Raw genomic sequence first — 20,488 nt, forward strand, 5'->3', positions numbered from 1 at the left:
ACAACACACACACCACACACACACCACACACACACACATACCACACACACACACAACGTACACCCACACCACACACACACACCCACACCACACACCCACACCACACACACACAACGTACACACACACACACACACCACACACACACACACCACACACACACCACACACACACACACAACGTACACACACACCACACACACACACACCACACACACACACATACACCCACACACACACACACACACACACACACACACACACACGACACTGAGGTTGCTTCCATGTCTGGGTTATTGTAAATAGTGCTGCTATGAACACTGGGGGGCATGAATGTTTTCATATTATGGTTTTCTCCAGATATATACTCAGGAGTGGGATCCCTCTTTAAGAACCTCCACTGTATTCTCCACAGTGGTTGTATCAAACTGCATTGCCACCAACAGTGTAGGAGGGCTCCTTTTATCCACATCCTCTCCAGCATCTATTGCTTGGAGACTACTTGATGATGGCCATCCTGATTTGTAGACACACCTTTTATTAGACAAAATAATCCAAGGGTCACTGGCTGGATCCTGGAGAAAGCAAGGGAATTCCAGAAAAATATCTATTTCTGCTTCACTGACTACTCTAAAGATTCTGACTGTGTGGATCACAACAAACTGTGGAAAATTTTTAAAGAGATGGGAATACCAAACCATTTTAACTGTCTTCTGAGAAACATGTATGCAGGTCAAGAAGCAACAATTAGAACCAGATATGGGACAACTGACTGGTTCAAAATTGGGAAAGAAGTATGACAAGGCTGTATATTGTCACCCTGCTTATTTAACTTATATGCAGCATATGTCATGCAAAATGCCAGGCTGAATGATTCACAAGCTGGAATCACAATTGGCGGGAGAAATATCAATAACCTCAGATATGCAGATGACACCACTCTAAAAGCAGAGGAACTAAAGAGCCTCTTGACGAGGATGAAAGAGAAGGGTGAAAAAGTTGGCTTAAAACTCAACATTCAAAAACTAACTCATGGCATTCCGTCCCATCACTTCATGGCAAGTAGATCGAGAAACAATGGAAACAGTGAGAGACTTTGTTTTCTTGGGCTCCAAAATCACTGCAGATGGTGACTGCAGCCATGAAATTCAAAGACACTTGCTCTTTGGAAGGAAACTTGAGACCAACCTAGACAGTGTATTAAAAGTAATGTATGGATATGAGAGGAGGACCATAAAGAAGGCTGAATGCCAAAGAATTGATGCTTTTGAACTGTGGTGTTGGAGAAGACTCTTGAGAGTCCCTTGGACTGCAAGGAGACCAAACCAGTTAGTCCTAAAGGAAATCGACCCTGAATATACATTGGAAGGACTGATGCTGAAGCTGAAGCTCCAATACTTTGGTCACCTGATGCTTAGGGCCAATTCACTTGAAAAGACCTTGATGCTGGGAAAGATTAAAAGGCAAAAGGAGAAGAGGGTGACAGAGGATGAGATGGTTAGTTAGCATCACTGACTCAATGCATATGAATCTGAGCAACTCTGTGAGACGGTGGAGGACAAAGGAGCCTGGTGAGCTGCAGTCCACGGGGTCACAAAGAGGCAGAGACGACTGAGCGACTGAACAACAACAAACACTTAATTGTTCCTTCGGCACACAAGAAGAATCAATACACAAAATCTTTATTTCAGAACTTGTCATTCTGGGCACAGAGGACTAAACTCCAGTGGCAAGGTCATGCCATTCTGCTTCTGATGAATTCTAATCATTTAACGAAAGTCGAATCATTTAGCGAATGTTCTGGGGTCGAGTTTACTCTTGGTGCAACTGCACGAATGCCTCTAAGGCGGAAACTGCCTCAGGGCTCAAAACAGTTCAGAGAAGGAGGTGCTCAGAAGTAAACCCGAAGGGAAACTTTTCTTAGATTCCAATTACTTGAAGGATTTTGTACATTTAGAAACCTTAAAAAAACATGGCAATACTACAGAAAGGAAATGAATATTATTCTACGTTACAATTTAAAACCATGAACTAGAGCACGTATGTAAATAATGCAATTAGTTTATGGAGAAGCTATACTAGTCACAATATACAGACGTCTTCCTCCTTCAATTCTGTATTTTGAATGTACTATTACTGCAGCCTATCTATAATAGCTAGATTACTGCTGTACTTTGCTTAGGCATAATTTTGAAACATGCTTAGAAACATTTTTAAAGAACTTCAGTTGGAAAACTCATCAGTTTTATAACTGGTAGAATTCTGTTTTACAAAAGTCTTATGTAAGCAACAATGAGATTTTAATGCTGTTGATTAACATTGTGTTAATAAATGTCTCAAATTTATAAGCTGAAATATTAAAAAAAAATCTTGGTGTTCTCAAGACCAGTCCTTCTAGTACCCTAAGTTCAAAGTGACTCTGAACCAAGAAATACACACTGCAGGTCTTCGTAGGTGCTATCACTCCAGCAGAGCTTCCAGGGTCCAAACATCAGATGTGCTGAATCCTTACGATGTCAAGGTCAGAAAGGACACATCCAGGCTTCTGCAACTGTTCAACATGACGCCTTTCTCAGGCTACATGAGCTTTCCTCGTGGGAACTGCCTGCTCTGTTAGCAAAACCCCAGACCAGATAACTTGGCCATCCCCCGACCCCTACACATCCCAAACACGCAGAAATGCTGAAGAAAAAAACACATTCCTCAATGTAGTTTTATAACTATGTTTATAACTAACATTTCTTAAAATGCAAGTATGAAGTTACACGGGGCATCCCCAGATGCTGAAACGGAAACCTGAAAATCACAGCAGGCACACGGGCCTGCGGTGTCGCTGTCTGGGGTGGGGCTTGGGTTTGATGCCCTCATGGAGGAAGGAGACAGAACCTTAGGTCTATATGTGACGAGGATTCGGAGCTGAGCTGCTTAGTTGCTCAGTCGTGTCCAAAGCTTTGCAACCCCATGGACTGTGGCCCTCCAGGCTCCTCTGTCCATGGGATTCTCCAGGCAAGAACACTGAAATGGGTTGCCATTCCCTTCCCGACCCAGGAATCAAACCTTGGCCTCCTACACTGCAGGCAGATTCTTTACCGTCTGAGCCACGAGCCCTATATAAAGTATGACACCTGAGCAGCCAGCCTTTTAGCAAACGTCTGAACCTGAAAAGGTAACACCTTATGGGAGAGAGCGAGCTAAGACACGTGCTGGGGAAGCCCTGGGGGTGGAATTATCGGCACCGTAACTGGGAGAAAAGTGTCTCCCCTGAGAATGCTCAATTCAGAGCACACAGGCTATGCAAACACTAACTAAAGAGGAGCTTAAATGACTCTATTACTATCAGATCAAATATATGATTAAGGCAAGCCATACAAATATATATTTAGGGCAAAAATGAATAAAGAGAACAACTGCATTATGATGAAATGAATAATTCACCAGGAAGATGGGACAATTCTGAATGTGCTCTACCTAACAACACAGCTGCTGCTGCTGCTGCTAAGTCGCTTCAGTCGTGTCCGACTCTGTGCGACCCCATAGACGGAAGCCCACCAGGCTCCCCCATCCCTGGGATTCTCCAGGCAAGAACACTGGAGTGGGTTGCCATTTCCTTCTCCAAAGCAAGAAAGTGAAAAGTGAAAGTGAAGTCGCTCAGTCGTGTCCGACTCTTCAAGACCCCATGGACTGCAGCCTACCAGGCTCCTCCGTCCATGGTATTTTCCAGGCAAGAGTACTGGAGTGGGGTGCCATTGCCTTCTCCGTAACAACACAGAGAAAAATATAAAAAGCAAAAGTTGGCAGAATTATACAGAGAAAATGATACATCTACAGTCACAGAGGGACATTTTCACTGAAGTAGGTTTGGTCAACAAGACCAAAACCTAGGAAGGATCCTGAAAATATGAAAAACCAAATGAAAAAAAATCAAGGGACTGAATGAAGATGAAATTCCATTCTCAGCAAATAATCACAAGAAAGTGTTCAACATCATCAGCAACTAAGGAAATGCAACTGAAAGGCTCAGGGAGGCGGCAGCACACCCTGCAGACGGTGAAGCAGAGCAGCGGTCAGTTCAGTGCAGTCGCTCAGTCGTGTCCGACTCTTTGCAACCCCATGAATCGCAGCACGCCAGGCCTCCCTGTCCATCACCATCTCCCGGAGTTCACTCAAATTCACGTCCATCAAGTCGGTGATGCCATCCAGCCATCTCATCCTCTGTCGTCCCCTTTTCTTCCTGCCCCCAAGCCCTCCCAGCATCAGAGTCTTTTCCAATGAGTCAACTCTTCACATGAGGTGGCCAAAGTACTGGAGTTTCCGCTTTAGCATCATTCCTTCCAAAGAAATCCCAGGGCTGATCTCCTTCAGAATGGACTGGTTGGATCTCCTTGCAGTCCAAGGGACTCTCAAGAGTCTTCTCCAACACCACAGTTCAAAAGTATCAGTTCTTTGCTGCTCAGCCTTCTTCACAGTCCAACTCTCACATCCATACATGACCACTGGAAAAACCATAGCCTTGACTAGACAGACCTTTGTTGGCAAAGTAATGCCTCTGTTTTTGCATATGCTATCTAGGTTGGTCATAACTTTCCTTCCAAGGAGTAAGCGTCTTTTAATTTCATGGCTGCAGTCACCATCTGCAGTGATTTTGGAGCCCAGAAAAATAAAGTCTGACACTGTTTCCACTGTTTTCCCATCTATTTCCCATGAAGTGATGGGACCGGATGCCATGATCTTCGTTTTCTGAACGTTGAGCTTTAAGCCAACTTTTTCACTCTCCTCTTTCACTTTCATCAAGAGGCTTTTCAGTTCCTCTTCACTTTCTGCCATAAGGGTGGTGTCATCTGCATATGTGAGGTTATTGTTATTTCTCCCGGCAATAATCTTGATTCCAGCTTGTGCTTCTTCCAGTCCAGCGTTTCTCATGATGTACTCCGCATTATAAGTTAAATAAGCAGGGTGACAATATACAGCCTTGACGAACTCCTTTTCCTATCTGGAACCAGTTTGTTGTTCCATGTCCAGTTCTAACTGTTGCTTCCTGACCTGCATACAAATTTCTCAAGAGGCAGGTCAGGTGGTCTGGTATTCTCATCTCTTTCAGAATTTTCCACAGTTTACTGTGATCCACACAGTCAAAGGTTTTGGCATAGTTAATAAAGCAGAAATAGATGTTTTTCTGGAACTCTCTTGCTTTTTCTATGATCCATCCGATGTTGGCAATTTGATCTCTGTTTCCTCTGCCTTTTCTAAAACCAGCTTGAACATCTGGAAATTCACAGTTCACATATTGCTTAAGCCTGGCTTGGAGAATTACTTGAGCATTACTTTACTAGCGTGTGAGATGAGTGCAATTGTGTGGCAGTTTGAGCATTCTCTGGCATTACCTTTGGGATTGGAATGAAAAGTAAAGCATGTTGATACACTAAATGTCAGCGAGGTACATGCAGAGAAACCGGGTCACTGCTGGCACGGGTGTCAAATGGCACAGCTGCTCTGGAAAGAAGGCTGGTAACTTGTTACAGAGCTAAATATGAGCTCACCAGACATCCCAACAATTGCACTCTTGGGCGTTTATCCCCCAAAAATAAAAACTATGCTCACACAAATATACAGAAATGTTCATAGCAGCTTTATTTTTAATAACTAAAAACGAGAAAGAACCCATTTGTCCTTCAATGGGTAAATGGTTAAACAAACTGGCACATCCATATCAGGAAATACTATTGTTGTTCTTAGTCGCCCAGTCATGTCTGACTCTTTGGTGACCCCATGGACTGTGGTCCACCAGGCTCCTCTGTCCATGGGATTTTCTAGGTGTGAATACTGGCGTGGGTGCCATGCCCTCCTCCAGGGGATCTTCCCGACCCAGGGATCGAACACGACTCTCCAGTGTCTCCTGCACTGGCAGGCGAGTTCTTTACCACTGAGCCACGTGGGAAGCCCTCGTGGAATGCTTACTACTCAACAATAAAAACCACCACTCACAACAACGTAGATGGATCGAAAGGGAATTACGCCGAGTGAAAAAAACCGAGTTTCAGAAAGTGACATCCTGTACGATTTCATTCAAAAGCACGTAAGAAATATTTATTAAAAGCTGATCGCATGCTAAGCCACAAAGAAAGCGTAATACACTTCAAAGGATTCCTAAGTCCATACAGATCTCCCATCAGAGGACTGTGAACTAAAACACCTATTTTCAAATAATTCTTGGATCAAAGAAAAAAATCAGCTAAGATATAACTCAGTGACAATAAAAATGCTGGGTTGTCAGTACCAGAATTTGTGATTTGGCTAAAACAGTTGTAAAAGAGAAATCTACCGTTTTAAGTGCATATATTAAAAAGGAAGAAAGACATTAATGAGCTAAGTATACATCTAAGGAAGAAAAATGAATAGAGTAAATCCCATGAAAGTAGAAAGAAACGGGCAGAAGTTAATAAAAGAATACCTGTGATATCAAAATTCTGCAGAGAAGTGAGAGTACCTGGCCCTTAAAGTGCTAGATAAAAAGACAGTATTTCTATGATCCAGTGTAAATGATGAGTTGCGTTTGTATATAACACAGTATTTTAAAAACCTATCTGAGTAGAGTTTCCTGTGCTGTACAGTAGAGCCTTGTTGGTTACCTATTGTCTGTATCTAGGTGGGTAAATGTGAATCCCAAACTCCTACCGTATAGTACAGGGAGCTCACTCAATCCCATGTGGTTATTACAGAGTGAATGTATGTATGTGTACAATGGAACCACTGTGCTGTACACCTGAGACTAACACAACACTGAAAATCAATTAAACAAAAAGAAAAACCTATTAGATATTGACCGACTACCCTGGGCCAGCTAATCATCAAAACAACTAAAGGAGGGAAGTATTATTACTGTGCTCACTTTAAAAATAAACTGTGGGAGGTGACAGATGCTAATTAAACTTACTGTGATACTTACTAAAAATATAATCATATATCAAATTACTGCGCCATACACCTGAAACGAACACAATACTGTATGTCAGTGCTATCTGAATAAAATTTTAAAAACCTTTTTTAAATAAAGAAACTGAGGAATCCTTATACTGTTCGCCATTGTTGCTGCACTAATTTACGTTCTTATCATACGACCCAGCAATTCCACGCCTGGGTATTATCCGAAAAAGATGAACACACTAATCTGAAAAGACGCATGTACCCATATGCTCACGAAGGTGCTGCAGTGTCAAGATATGAAGCAGTGTACGTGTCCCTCAGTAAGTGAATGGATAAGGATGTAGCATATACACACACACGATGGATTATTGTTGTTCAGTTGCTCAGTCGTGTCCAACTCTTTGCAACCCCATGGACTGCAGCACCCCAGGCTTCCCTGTCCTTCACCATCTCCCAGAGTTTGCTCAAATATTACTCAGCCATAAAAAAGAATGAAATCTTGCCATTTGCAACAACAGAAATGGACCTACAGGGTTTAATGCTAATTGAAGTCAGCCAGACAGAGAAAGATAAATCCTGTACGATTTTCCTTACATGTGGAGTCTAAAAAACAAAACAAATGAAAAAACCAAGAAGAAATAGTCACAGAACAAACAGGTGGTTGCCACAGGGAGGTTGGTGGGGAGGGGAGAGAAATAGGTGATGGAGACCAAGAGGCCAAACTTGCAGTTACAAAATAAACGAGTCACAGGTGTGAAGCACAGAGAGGGGCGGGGGGGATACCGTCAAAACTAGGTAGTATCCTCGGAGGGTGAGAGGGGGGAATACCGTCAAAACTAGGTAGTATCCTCGGAGGGTGAGAGTGCGGAATACCGTCAAAACTAGGTAGTATCCTCGGAGGGTGAGAGTGGGGAATACCGTCAAAACTAGGTAGTATCCTCGCAGGGTGAGAGGGGGGAATACCGTCAAAACTAGGTAGTATCCTCGGGGGGTGACACTTTGTCACTGGACTAATCGTGGTGATCATTCTGAACTGTACAGAGATATCGAATCACTGTGTCGTGTGTTGGGAAGTAACACAGTGTTGTAGGTCCATTCTACTTCAGAACCAAACAGACTCAGAAAAAGGTCAGATTTGTGGGCAGAGAGGGGACAGGATGAAGGCAGTTAAAACATACACAGTTTTAAGATAAACAAGCCGTGAAGGACAGGGCAGCCTGGCACGCTGCAGTCCTGGGGCTGCAAAGAACATGACATGACTCGGCAACCGAGCAACAGCAGCAAGGATGTGATATTCAACGGGACAGGTACAAAGAGCAGGGCTTACGTCACATCTCCAAGTGGCTAAGAGAGTAAATCCTAAGGGTTTATGGAAATAAAAACTTAATTTTTTAACAAAAAATGTTTCCTATTTAATTTTGGGTCTATATGAGATGATAAATATTCACTAAACTTACTGCGGTTAAAAAAAAAAAAAAAGAGGCAGGGACAGAGAGGTTAAAGAACTGGTAAGTGGTGGAGCCAGAATTTGAAAACTTTGTTGACCTAAAGTCCACGCTCTCCTGCTCAGCCTCAACACCTCTTTTATTATTTTTTAAACTTAATTCGGAGGCAACGACAGATTCACAGGCAGTTGTATGAAACAATACAGACAGATCACATACCTCCTCCCTACGTCCCCCCAGGGGTAACAACTCGCCTAACGACAGCGTCAAATCACAGGAAGCTGACCCCGACGCTGTCACTGACCTCCCCCAGGCATTCCAGCGTTACACGCACTCATGTAAATGTGTTTCTGTGGGCTTTATCACCTGTAGATTTGTGTGGCCGCCACCACCGTCAAGCAGAGAACAAACAGTCCATCACAAACGTCCTCTGTGAGACCCTTCAAGGTCCACGGTCACCCCCGCGTCCCTCCCTTCTGAATTCTCAACAACATGACTCTGCCCCTCATCTCTACAAATCTGTCACTTCAAGAACGCGTGATGAACGGAATCACACAGGGTGCCGCGTTCTGAAGCGGGGTTTTTTCAGCATAATGCTCTTGTGACCCATCTAAGTTACTGCATGTATCAGAGCTGGTTGTTTTTACCATTGAGTCTACTCAACACTGCAAAACAATTTTGAAAGAATATATACAGTTTTGGGTGTGAGGACTCGGGCTGGAATCCTGACGTTGGACAGGTCAAGGTAGCATCTGGGGTTCAGTTTCCTCATGTGAAAAATGGGAAAATAACCAGCTACCCCCTTGGTCATCCTCTGTGATGACTGCGGTCTAAGGTCAGTCCTCCCCCGAGGCCAGGCCCCCGGCAGCAGGAGGGCCTGCTGCTCTGCACCCCTCCGGGATCTAAGGAGCATCGCAGCGTCGTGTGTTCGTGCAATAATCTCCCACCTCCTGAACTTTCAACATGTGGTCTCTGTCCCACCACAGGCTCCACAGCAGAGACAACAGTCCACGCACAGACACACTGCTGTTCTGAACATGGCGGGAGGTCGTGTAGGAAAGAGTTGAGACAGAGAAGAAGCACTTCAGGAGGGTATTGAGTTGGCCAAAAAGTTAACTCAGGTTTCCGTGTGTGTGTGCACGCTCAGTTGCTTCAGTCGTGTCCACTCTTTTTGACCCCCGCCAGGCTCCTCTGTCCATGGATGCTCCAGGCAAGAATACTGGAGTGCGTCGCCATGCCGTCCTCCAGGGGATCTTTCTGACCCAGGGGTCGAACCTGCATCTCCTGCATTGCAGGTGGATTCTTTACTCACTGAGCCACCTGGGGAGCAGCAAATAAAAAAACCTGAACAAAGTTTTTGGCCAACCCACTATTTCTGACCAGCAGATTCTACACATAATTTAGAAAACTACTGTAAAGAAAATAAACACCTCAGAGCTGGAAAGCTGATAATGACAGTAAAAATGATCAATTCAAATAAGATTTCAGTAATAACCTCTATTTTTAGCTTCCACTTTTCAAACATTTTTTTTTGATCAGGAGATAAATAGCACTGTGATTTTACTGAGGAAGTCTGAGATCAGTGAGAAGCACATTCCTCCTAAAAAGACTTTTCCATGGAGACCCAGAGAGGAAATATTTGGAGCCTCTGTGCCATAAATCAGTGAGCCATATGAGGAAGATCCAAAAACAGCAGGGTTACCATCATTCAAGTGGGTGTTGGCCAGAGGCTGACCACGAAAGTGTTTATTTGAACAGCTTGTTACAGTACATTAAAAAACGTCAGTTGTACCACCCTCCTTGACATCTCAAGTGCTCGTCTCTCAAAACCGACTCAAGAGCACTGTCCCAGCAATGAACACACCCTAAGACCAGAGTATCAGCGGCAACATCAAACCCGCAAAAACTCACTGTAAGTCAGGGGAACCACGTGTCGTTAAGACTAAAGTAATAAACAACAGCGAAACAAAACAGAAACCCTCCCACAGTTTAAAAAAGAACCTGGAAACAGATTCCACCTTGATAAGTGGCAGTAAGAGAATGAAAATGAAATATTAATTAGAAACCGCGTGAAGATGACACCCATGTGGCGAACGACGCCACAGAGCATGTTCCATCTGGTTGTGGACCAGAGCAACTTTCTGAGCGCTTCAGGTACAATTTAAATGATTGGAAAAAAAATAAGAAACTTCATAGCATAGACACTGAAGTTTAAGAAAGTCTTTCTCAGTCCCTTTTAAGTATAGACGTGGAAACACGCTTGACTAGACCCTTTTCCCTGGCCTGCTCAGTAAGCTGGGGCTCCCTGGTCAGTTCCCAGGGCCCATTCCAACCACACAGCGATCGCCCACTCCAACCTCTGGCAAGACAGGATGCCCGTGAAGACTGGACTAGGGACCGGTCACTAGACTCCTTCTGATAAGCATCCAGAGTGCACAGGACATTCAGGAGCACACGCCGCATCAGGCTCAGCCTGGTTCTTCGCGCGTGCGTGCTCTTTTCTGTTCGTGGCTCTCTCTCTCTCTTTTGCTGTGCTTCCTTTCCCCCCTTGTGTGGCCTCAACAGTGACCGTGTCTCTCTCGACCCGTTCTGCTGCCTCAAGCTTCAATGATGGTCTCTAGTGGATCCCCCTTTATGGCAGGACTGCGTCACAGTGTAGACGGGGGTCACTGAGTGTGAGCTCATTCTCAGGATACAGGATTTTTCTGCAGAAATCTCACGTGCCTGGGCTGATGGAGTGTTTTACATTTGCTTCTTCGTGGGCTTATGAACACAACACTAGTTTGAGAGCAGACTGTGTCGGGTTGCCCACAAAGTTCATTCGGGATTTCCTGAACCTGAACAAATTTTTTGGTCAACCCAATATTGTTGTTATTGTTGTTCAGTCACTAAGTTGAGTCTGAGTCTTGTGACCTCATGGGCTATAACACTCCAGGCTCTTTTCTCCTCCAGTATCTCCCAGAGTTTGCTCAGATTCATGTCCATTGAGTTGGTGATGCCATCCAACCATCTCATCCTCTGTCCTCTTCTCCTCCTGCCCTCAATCTTGCCCAGCATCAGGGTCTTTTCCAGTGAGTCAGCTCTTCACATTGAGTGGTCAAAGTAATGGAGCTTCAGCTTCAGCAAAAGTCCTTCCAATGAATAATCAGGGTTGATTTCCATTAGAATCAACGGGTTTGATCTCCTTGCAGTCCCAAGGACTCTCAAAAGTCTTCTCTAGCACCCACAATTCAAAAGCATCAATCCTTCGGTGCTCAGCCTTCCTTATGGTCTAACACTCACATCCATTCATGACTACTGGGATAAACGTAGCTTTGACTACAAGAACCTTTGTTGGCAAAGTGACGTCTTTGCTTTTGAAACCTTGTCCAGGTTTGTCATGGCTTTTCTTCCAAGGAGCAAGCGCCTTAATTTCATGGCTGCAATCACCGTCCACAATTATTTTGGAGCCTAAGAAAACAAAATCTGTCACCACCTCCACTGTTTCCCCATCTATTTCCCATGAAGTGATGGGACCAGATGCCATGATCTTAGTTTTCTGAATGTTGAACTTTAAGCCAGCTTTTTCACTCTCCTCTTTCACTTTCATCAGGAGGCTCTTAGAGTCTCTTCAGTTTCTGCCATTAGAGTGGTTTCATCTGCATATCTGAGGCTGTTGATATTTCTCTAAGCAATCTTGATTTCAGCTTGTGATTCATGCAGCCCACCGTTTCGCATGATGTATTCTGCAAAGAAGTTAAACAAGCAGGGTGACAATACACAGCCTTGAATACTCCTTTCCCAATTTGGAACCAGTCCATTCTTTCATGCTGGTTCTAACGGTTGCTTCTCGACCTGCATACAGATTTCTCAGGAGGCAGGTAAAGTGGTCTGGTATTCCCATCTCTTTAGGAGTTTTCCACAGTTTGTTGTGATCCACACAATCAAAGGTCTAAGTGTAGTCAATGAAGCAGAAATAGATGTTTTTCTGGCATTTCCTTGCTTTCTCTGCTGATGCTACTGCTAAGTCATTTCAGTCGTGTCTGACTCTGTGCGACCCCACAGACTGCAGCCCACTAGGCTCCCCGTCCCTGGGATTCTCCAGGCAAGAGTACTGGAGTGGGGTGCCATTGCCTTCTCCCTTGCTTTCTCTATAATCCAACAGATGTTGGCAATTTGATCTCTGGTTCCTCTGCCTTTTCTAAACCCAGATTGTACATCTGGAAGTTCTCAGTTCACATACTTGCTGAAGCCTAGTTTGAAGGATTTTGAGTATAGCCTTACTAGCATGTCAAATGAGTGCAACTGCACAGCAGTTTGCACATTCTTTGGCACTGCCCTTCTTTGGGATTGGAATGAAAACACTTACCTTTTCCAGTCCTGTGGCCACTACTGAGTTTTCGAAATTTGCTCACATACTGAGTGTACCACTTTAACAGCACCGTCTTTTAGAACTTGAAATAGCTCAGCTGGAATTCCGTCACCGTCACCGGTTTTGCACACAGTAATGCTCATGAGGCCCACTTGACTTCATACTCCAGGATGTCTGGCCCTAAGTGAGTGACCACACCGTCGTGGTCATCCAGGTCATTGAGACCTTTTTCGTGCAGTTCTGTGCATTTCTGCCACCTCTTCTTACTCTCCACTGCTTCAGTTAGGTCCTTACCATTCCTGTCCTGTATCGTGCCCATCCTTCACAAAATGTTCCCCTGATATGTCCAGTTTGCTTGGAGAGATCTCTAGTCTTTCCCACTCCGTTGTTTTCCTCTATTTCTTTGCACTGGTCACTTAAGAAGGCCTTCTTATCTCTCCCTCCTATTCTTTGGAACTCTGCATTCAGTTCGTATAACTTTCCCATTCTTCCTTGCCTTTCGCCTCTCTTCTTTTCTCAGCTATGTGTACAGTCTCCTCAGACGACCACTTTGCCTTCTTGCATTTTTTTCCCCTTGGGATGGTTTCGGTCTCTGCCTCCTGTACAGTGTTGCACACCTCCATCTGTAGTTCTTCAGGTACTGCTGACCAGACCTAATCCCCTGAGTCTATTCATCGCTTCCACTGCATAATCATAAGGGATGTGAAGTAGGTCACACCTGAATGGCCTAGTGGTTTTCTGTACTTTTTTCAATTTAAGCCTGAATTTTGCAATAAAGAGCTGATTACCTGAGCTACAGTCATCAGATTTTGTTTTTGCTGACTGTATAGTTTCTCCATCTTTGGGTGCAAAGAATATAACCAATCTGATTTTGGTACTGACCATCTGGTGTGTCCATGTGTAGAGTCACCTCTTGTGTTGTTGGAAGAGGGTGTTTGCTATGACCAGTCATTCTCTTGGCAAAACTCTGTGAGCCTTTTCTCTGCTTCATTTTGTACTCCAAGGCCAAACTTGCGTGTTATTCTGGGTATCTCTTGACTTCCTAGTTTTGCATTCATCCAATATTACATATACCAAAATATAAGGCAGGAAAGTTACCTCTTGGTCAACTTATGTTCAAATAGAGGTTTCCACCCTCAAATCAGTTTTTTATAAAAGGAAATACAGAAATTCAACAATACAGCAGCAATAGGATGCTTCGAGGAGTATGACTTAACCGTTTGAAGGCTTGAATTTGAATAGCCTTAGATGTCCACTGGCAGAAGAATGGATAAGGAAATTGTGGCACATATACATAATGGACTATTACTCAACTGTAAAAAGAACACATCTGAGTCAGTTCTAATGAGGTGGATGAAACAAGAGCCTATTATACAGAATGAAGGAAGTCAGAAAGAGAAATACCAAAACAGTATATTAATGCGTATATATGGCATTTAGAACGATGGTAATGATGACCCTATATGCAAGACAGCAAAGGAGACACAGATGCAGAGAACAGACTTTTGGACTCTGTGGGAGAAGGTGAGAAAATAGCATTGAAACATGTAAAATAGATGACCACTGCAAGTTTGATGCATGAAGCAGGGCACTCAAAGCTGGTGCTCTGGGACAACCCAGAGGGATGGGGTGGGAAGGGAAGTGGGAGGTGGGAGAGGGGTTCAAGACGGTAGGACACGTGTACACCCATGGCTGATTCATGTCAATGTACAGTAAAAACCACCACAATATTGTAAAGCAATTAGCCTCCAATTAAGTAAATTACTTAAATTAATTTAAATAAATTAATAAAATAAAATAAATTAATTAAAAAAGAGTATTGAAAAAAAGAAATACAGTCCTTTCAAACAGTTAGGAAAGTTTTTAAAAAGCTGAACACTTGAGTTTCCTACAAATGGGTTTTCATGGCTCGGACAAATTTTCCAGTCATATAGTCATATATGGATTCAAAAATTGCTGAATCCCAAACAGTTGAGAGGGAAGTGAAGATGATCTAGTATCTAAACAGGAACTTATGCCCCAAATACCACTCACACATTCCCATGTTTTCATTCACTGAGCACATACGCAATACCTGAAGGTCCATTGAAAGCAGAACCTGAAGCTCTGAGTTAAATATTCCCACAAGGGGATCACCTCCCGCCTCCCAAATCAGAGAGTGGAACAGCTCTTCCTGGGGACCCTGAACTTAAAACCATTATGTGGGGCACTGTTGATCCAACAACACTTATTTATTAATTGGCACTGCAAAGAGAAGACATCATTTAACAAATGGCCAACGATCCTACACTTCTAAGACAAGATGATTCATTTCTGCTTTATAACTGCAGAAGTGTCTCATACATAATGACAGTTAATTGCGAAGCGTAACAGCTGGGATACTTAATGGAGTCCACGTCGAGTGTGTAATCGATGACCGGCCATATGACAGTCGCTGTACAATTAGAGTGACATAAACATAAATGTAAGGAGAATGCAGCGCTTTGTGTTTGCTTTACATTTTTTACAGGTCTCACATTACCGGAGGCAACTCCGTAAGAGGTAGCCTATTTACAGTTCTGCTAAGTGTAAAATGAAAGTGATATACAGACTTCTTTTATCCCTTGGAAAAGAAGTAATACATTTTATGTTTGCAGACATAGGAAGTGCCAGTTATTTATCTTAAGAGATTAATAATTCAACATTCATGCAACCAAAAACAAAGTATTCATCATCGCTAGCTGGAAGTGACAATTTGATTTTTCATATAGCCCACAACAGTCTAGAAGTGAACTGCATCTGAGCGCAGTCTAAACTGAAACAATGACTAATTCTGTTAATGATACAGTGAATTAACAGCAATTACAGAGTTGGCTGGATGCCTGAATGTTCAGCGAGTGCTACACGACAGACACTTTCCTCTGAAATCGGCAGAGTAGTCATAAATACCACAGAAGTTTCCAAAGTCTGTGTGTATTCTGGGGTGGGGTGGGGTAATGTTTGTGCCATAAAGTTAAAAGGCACAGCATGTATGTCACAGAAAATGCTGTCTACAGTTAGAATCATAAATTACAAGACGGCCAACGATGGGCCAGGCTTCACTGTAACCAGTGTGCACTCGTCACATAATGTGACCTTCATAATCACCCTGTGAGGATGCTGTTACTATTATCCTCATTTTACAAATAAAGAAGCTGAGCTGCAGGTTCAGAGGAATTCAAGTGCTTCTAGTTGAAGTAATTCCAATTGTAAGTAAAAAATTTACAAGGAGGAAGGAAAACCAACCAATACAAATACACACAAGAAAACAATCCATACCTCAGAGATTTTAGGAAATAACAGAAAAAACCAGGAAGAGGATAAAGAAATTTATCTATGAATTCTAGATCTCAACAGTTTGACTTTAGACAGAAAAGTTAATGACACAGGGATTCAATAGCTTTTTCAGGTCAAGTTCTGATAGAGTGGGAATTCAGGTAAAGTGCTTTTAGCAAAGAGAAGAAATGCGATAGTCATTATTATGGTTGTTCTTATTCTGTAAAATGACCTGCCACCGCTGTGAGATTACTGAAGGCGAGAAAAACCAAGTCTGTCAACAAAAGGTAAACAAACAATATTTTAGTATGACTTGACAACTGGCATTTAGATTTATCTAATTTTTGAAGCATTTGAGCTTCCCCACTCAGAATATTGCAGTGGGTATTCGTCAAACATCTGTGGAGAGCGGCTCCTGGTGTGCCGGGGAGCTCCCGACACGGGAGGTGGAGAGGCCTGCTGGAAGGCGGGGAGGCCGGGGGTCCCCAGCAGAGCAGGAGCCGGTCTCTCCGCAGCTCTGGTCGCAGCCGCGCCGGGATGACCGGGGTGCGGAGCGCTGGGCACAGGGCGGCCTCACCCCGGGCCTGTAAACTGGTCCCTCGAGGAACGAGTCCTCTACAGTCAGTGAGGCGGACTTATTTCAAGCTCTCAAAATGGGTGTTCTATGACCAACAGCGTGGAAGGCTTTTTGATATAATGTCTGAACACCTGGCCAAATGAAGAGTGAAATCAAGATACAGGCGACCCAGCAAAGAAGAGGGGCCGTGGAGGGACGGTGGGCAGCCCGCGCCACTGCGTGGAGCAGGCGCCGGGAGAGGGGCGGACACTGCAGCATCAGCCGCCCGAAACGGCTGAAAAACCGCGGCTGCCTCGGCCACCCCGGGGTCCTCCTGCCGACAGCTGGGGAAAGACTCCAAGGGCAACCATTCTTTTTTTTTTAGTTTTAGTTTTTAAATTGATGTACAGTTGATTTCTACTGTTAATTACTGCATATAACAAAGTGATTCAGTTACAGAAACACACATGCGTATTCTTATAATCTTTCCATTAAGGTTTATCACAGGGGAGAGTTCCCTGTGCTGTACAGTAGGGCCTGCGGCTGGTCATTTCCATACAGAACAGATCACATCTACTAACCCCAACCTCCTGCTCCAAGAGGTGGTTCTTTAGTGACCTCTGTGTTGAGGCACCTCAGAAAGATGGAATATGCTTGTCCCCTTACCTCCTCACCCCCAAAAGAACACTGAGAACTGCCGCTTGTCGTAAATCATATGCCTGCCAGTGCAGGAGACGTGAGGGACCGTGGGTTCCATCCCTGGGTTGGGAGGATCCCCTGGAGGAGGGCATGGCAACCCACTCCAGTGTTCCTGCCTGGAGAATCCCGTGGACAGAGGGGCCTGGCGGGCTGCAGTCCGTGGGGTCACAGAGAGTCAGACACGACTGAGTGACTTAGTGCAGCACTGCGAGGCTATTAGCATAGCTCTGCTGGCCTCCCTGGCGAGCACTGAGGAACCACTTAGTTTTACCGAAGGAATGTTTCATATTATAAGGGATTCTTTACATCTCACTCTTATCTAATGATAACTAGTTCCTTGGACTGCAAAGAGATCCAACCAGTCCATCCTAAAGGAAACCAGTCCTGACTATCCACTGGAAGGATCGATGCTGAAGCTGAAGCTCCAATACTTTGGTCACCTGATGTGAAGAGCTGACTCACTGGAAAAGAGCAGTCTCAAGACTAGCCAGGCCAGGGTCAGAATCTCCATGTAGAAAGGCGGTCAGTCTACCGACCTACATGCCTATGTATCCACACACGCATGTCTAACTATGTGCGTATCTATGTATCTATCTACCCACTGGACCTATCTGTAATCCATCCTCCCATCTCTTCACCTATCGGAATCAATTTGATGTGCAACACTGCGTGCGTTTAAAGTGTGCAAAGTGTTACTTTGATTAATTTGTGTTCTGTAACACGACTGCTGATGAAGTAATTATTTATCAGCTGTGTAATTACAGTACAATATTATTGTTTATATTCATCATGGAGATGCATTAGATTTCTGCGGCTTATTTAGTACTCATTACAGGTTTGAACCTTTAAACACCATTACTCTTACCCCTCCCCTCCGTCCTCTGGTGATCACCATCTTTCTGTTTTTCACACATTTAGTTTTTTAGATTCCACATAGACGTACTACCATCATACAGCACTTGGCTTTGTCTGTCTGACTCATCTCACTTAGGACAATGTGCTCAATACTGTCACACACGGGAGGATATTTTTTTTTCTCGTGGCTGAAAAACAGTCCACTGTGTATATGTATCATATCTTTTTTATCCATTCATCTGCTGATGGGCATTTGGGCTGTATCTGTGTCCTGGTAACTGTGAACAGTGCCACAATAAAAATGAGGGTGCGTGCACCTTGCTGAATTCCTGTTTTCATTTCCTGTCGGTATACACTCAGAAGTGGAATTGTTAGATCCTGTGGTAAGTAAACCCGTTTTTAATTTTTTCGAGGAGCCTCCACAGTAGCTGGACCCGTCTTCACTTCGACCAACAGGGGCTGCGTCTCCTTTCACCACGTCCTCACCAGCACTTGTCTGTTTCGTGACTTCCATCCTGATGGTGCGTGAGGCTGAGCATCTTCTCATGTCCTGTTGGCCACCTGTATGTCTTCTTTGGAGAAATGTCTATTGAGCTCTTCTGCCATTTTTCTATCATTTTTGTCGTTGTTGTTGAACTGACTGAATGTCAATAAAGAATCTGCCTGCAACGCTGGAGACCTGGGTTCGATCCTCAGGTTGGGAAGATCCCCTGGAGAAGAGAATGGCTACCCACTCCAGGATTCTTGCTTGGAGAATTCCACAGACAGAGGAGGCTGGTGGGCTACCGTCCATGGGGTCACAAAGTCAGACACAACCGAGCAACTAACATTTTCACTTTCACTTTATACATTTTAGATACTAACCTCTTGCCAATGTATGCTTTGCAGAGACAGTCTTTCATTTCGTAGGCTGTCTTTTCATTCTGTTACTTGTCTGCTGGGCTGGAGCTTGCGGATTTGATGTGCTGCCATTTTTTATTTTCGTTATTGTTTGTGGCTTTGGTGTCGTGCCCCTCCCCCCAAATTATTGCCAAAACCCGTAAGGAAGAGCTTCTTCCCTGTTTTTTCTACAAGTACTAGGGTTGTTATAGTTCAGCTGCTGAGTCATGTCTGACTCTGATCCCATGGACTGCAGCACGCCAAGCTTCCCTGTCCTTCACGACCGCCCAAAATTTGCTCAAATTCATGTCCATTGAGTTGGTGATGCCATCCAACCATCTCATCCTCTGTCGTCCCCTTCTCCTCCTGCCTTCAATCTTTCCCAGCATCAGGGTCTTTTCCAGTGAGTCAGGTCTTCGCATCAGGTGGCCGAAGCACTGGCGCTTCAGCTTCAGCATCAGTCCTTCCAATGAATATTCAGGGTTGATTTCCTTTAGGATGGACTGGTTGGATGTCCTTGCATTCCAAGGGACTCTCAAGTTTTAGGGTATCAGGTCTTATGTTTAAGTCTTTGATCCATTTTGAGTTGATTTTTCCGAGTGGTGTGAGATAGGGGTCTTATTTCATTGTTCGTGTGAGTTTCTAGTTTTCCCAGCACCATTTGCTGAAGAGGTTTTCCTTTCCCTATTGGGTCTTCTTGGATCCCTTGTTGAAATGTCAGCGGATCATATAGTTCTGGGATCTCTAGTCTGTTCCGCTAGTAGATGTGCCTATTCTGCACCAGTACCTGTTTTTATTACTATGACTTTATAGTGTAGTTGGAAGTCCAGGAGCACAAGGACTCCAGTTTTGTTCTTTCTTGACTATTCAGGATCTTTCACGGTTCTGCCCAAATTTTAGGATTGTTCTTTCTATTTCTGTGAAGAATGTCTTTGTCATTTTAATGGGGATTGCACTGAATCTGCAGATGGCTTTGGGTAGTATGGGCATTTTATCAATATTATTTCTTCTGACCCACAGACACGAGACGTCCTTCCAATTGTTTGTCTTCTACAATTTCTTTCAGCAGGTTCTGTAGTTTTCATTGCACTGATCTTTCATTCCTTGGATAAATTCATTCGTTATTTCACTGTTTTTTATGCTGTTGGGAATGGGATGGTTTTGTTTCTTTTTCAGATGCTTCATCGTTAGTGTGAAGGAATACAATTGATTTCTGTGTGTTGATTTTGTATCCTGCCACTTTACTGAAATCATTAATAAATTCCAACAGTTTTTTGACTAATTCTTTGGGGTTTTCTCTATACAGGTTCATATCATCAGAAAACAAAAGCTATACTTCTTCCATCCTGATCTGCACAGCTTTATCTCTTCGTGCTGCCTAACTGCTCTGGCTGGGACTTCTATTGGTGCCACGCTGAAGAAGACCACTGAGGGTGGCCTCCTTGCCTTGTGCATGACCATGAAGGAGACACTGTCGGTTTCTCTCCATTG

The 20,488-nt window shown here is 43.9% G+C and overlaps 1 protein-coding gene across 2 annotated transcripts in view; it reads right to left on the reverse strand.

The window, feature by feature from the left end:
* The window catches only part of UBE2E2 (ubiquitin conjugating enzyme E2 E2), a 372,646-nt gene that overhangs the window by 53,925 nt on the left and 298,233 nt on the right, over window positions 1–20,488 (reverse strand). The window lies entirely within an intron of this gene.

Source organism: Bos javanicus, chromosome 27 (assembly GCF_032452875.1).
Source record: "Bos javanicus breed banteng chromosome 27, ARS-OSU_banteng_1.0, whole genome shotgun sequence".
Classification (NCBI taxonomy): Eukaryota; Metazoa; Chordata; class Mammalia; order Artiodactyla; family Bovidae; genus Bos; species Bos javanicus.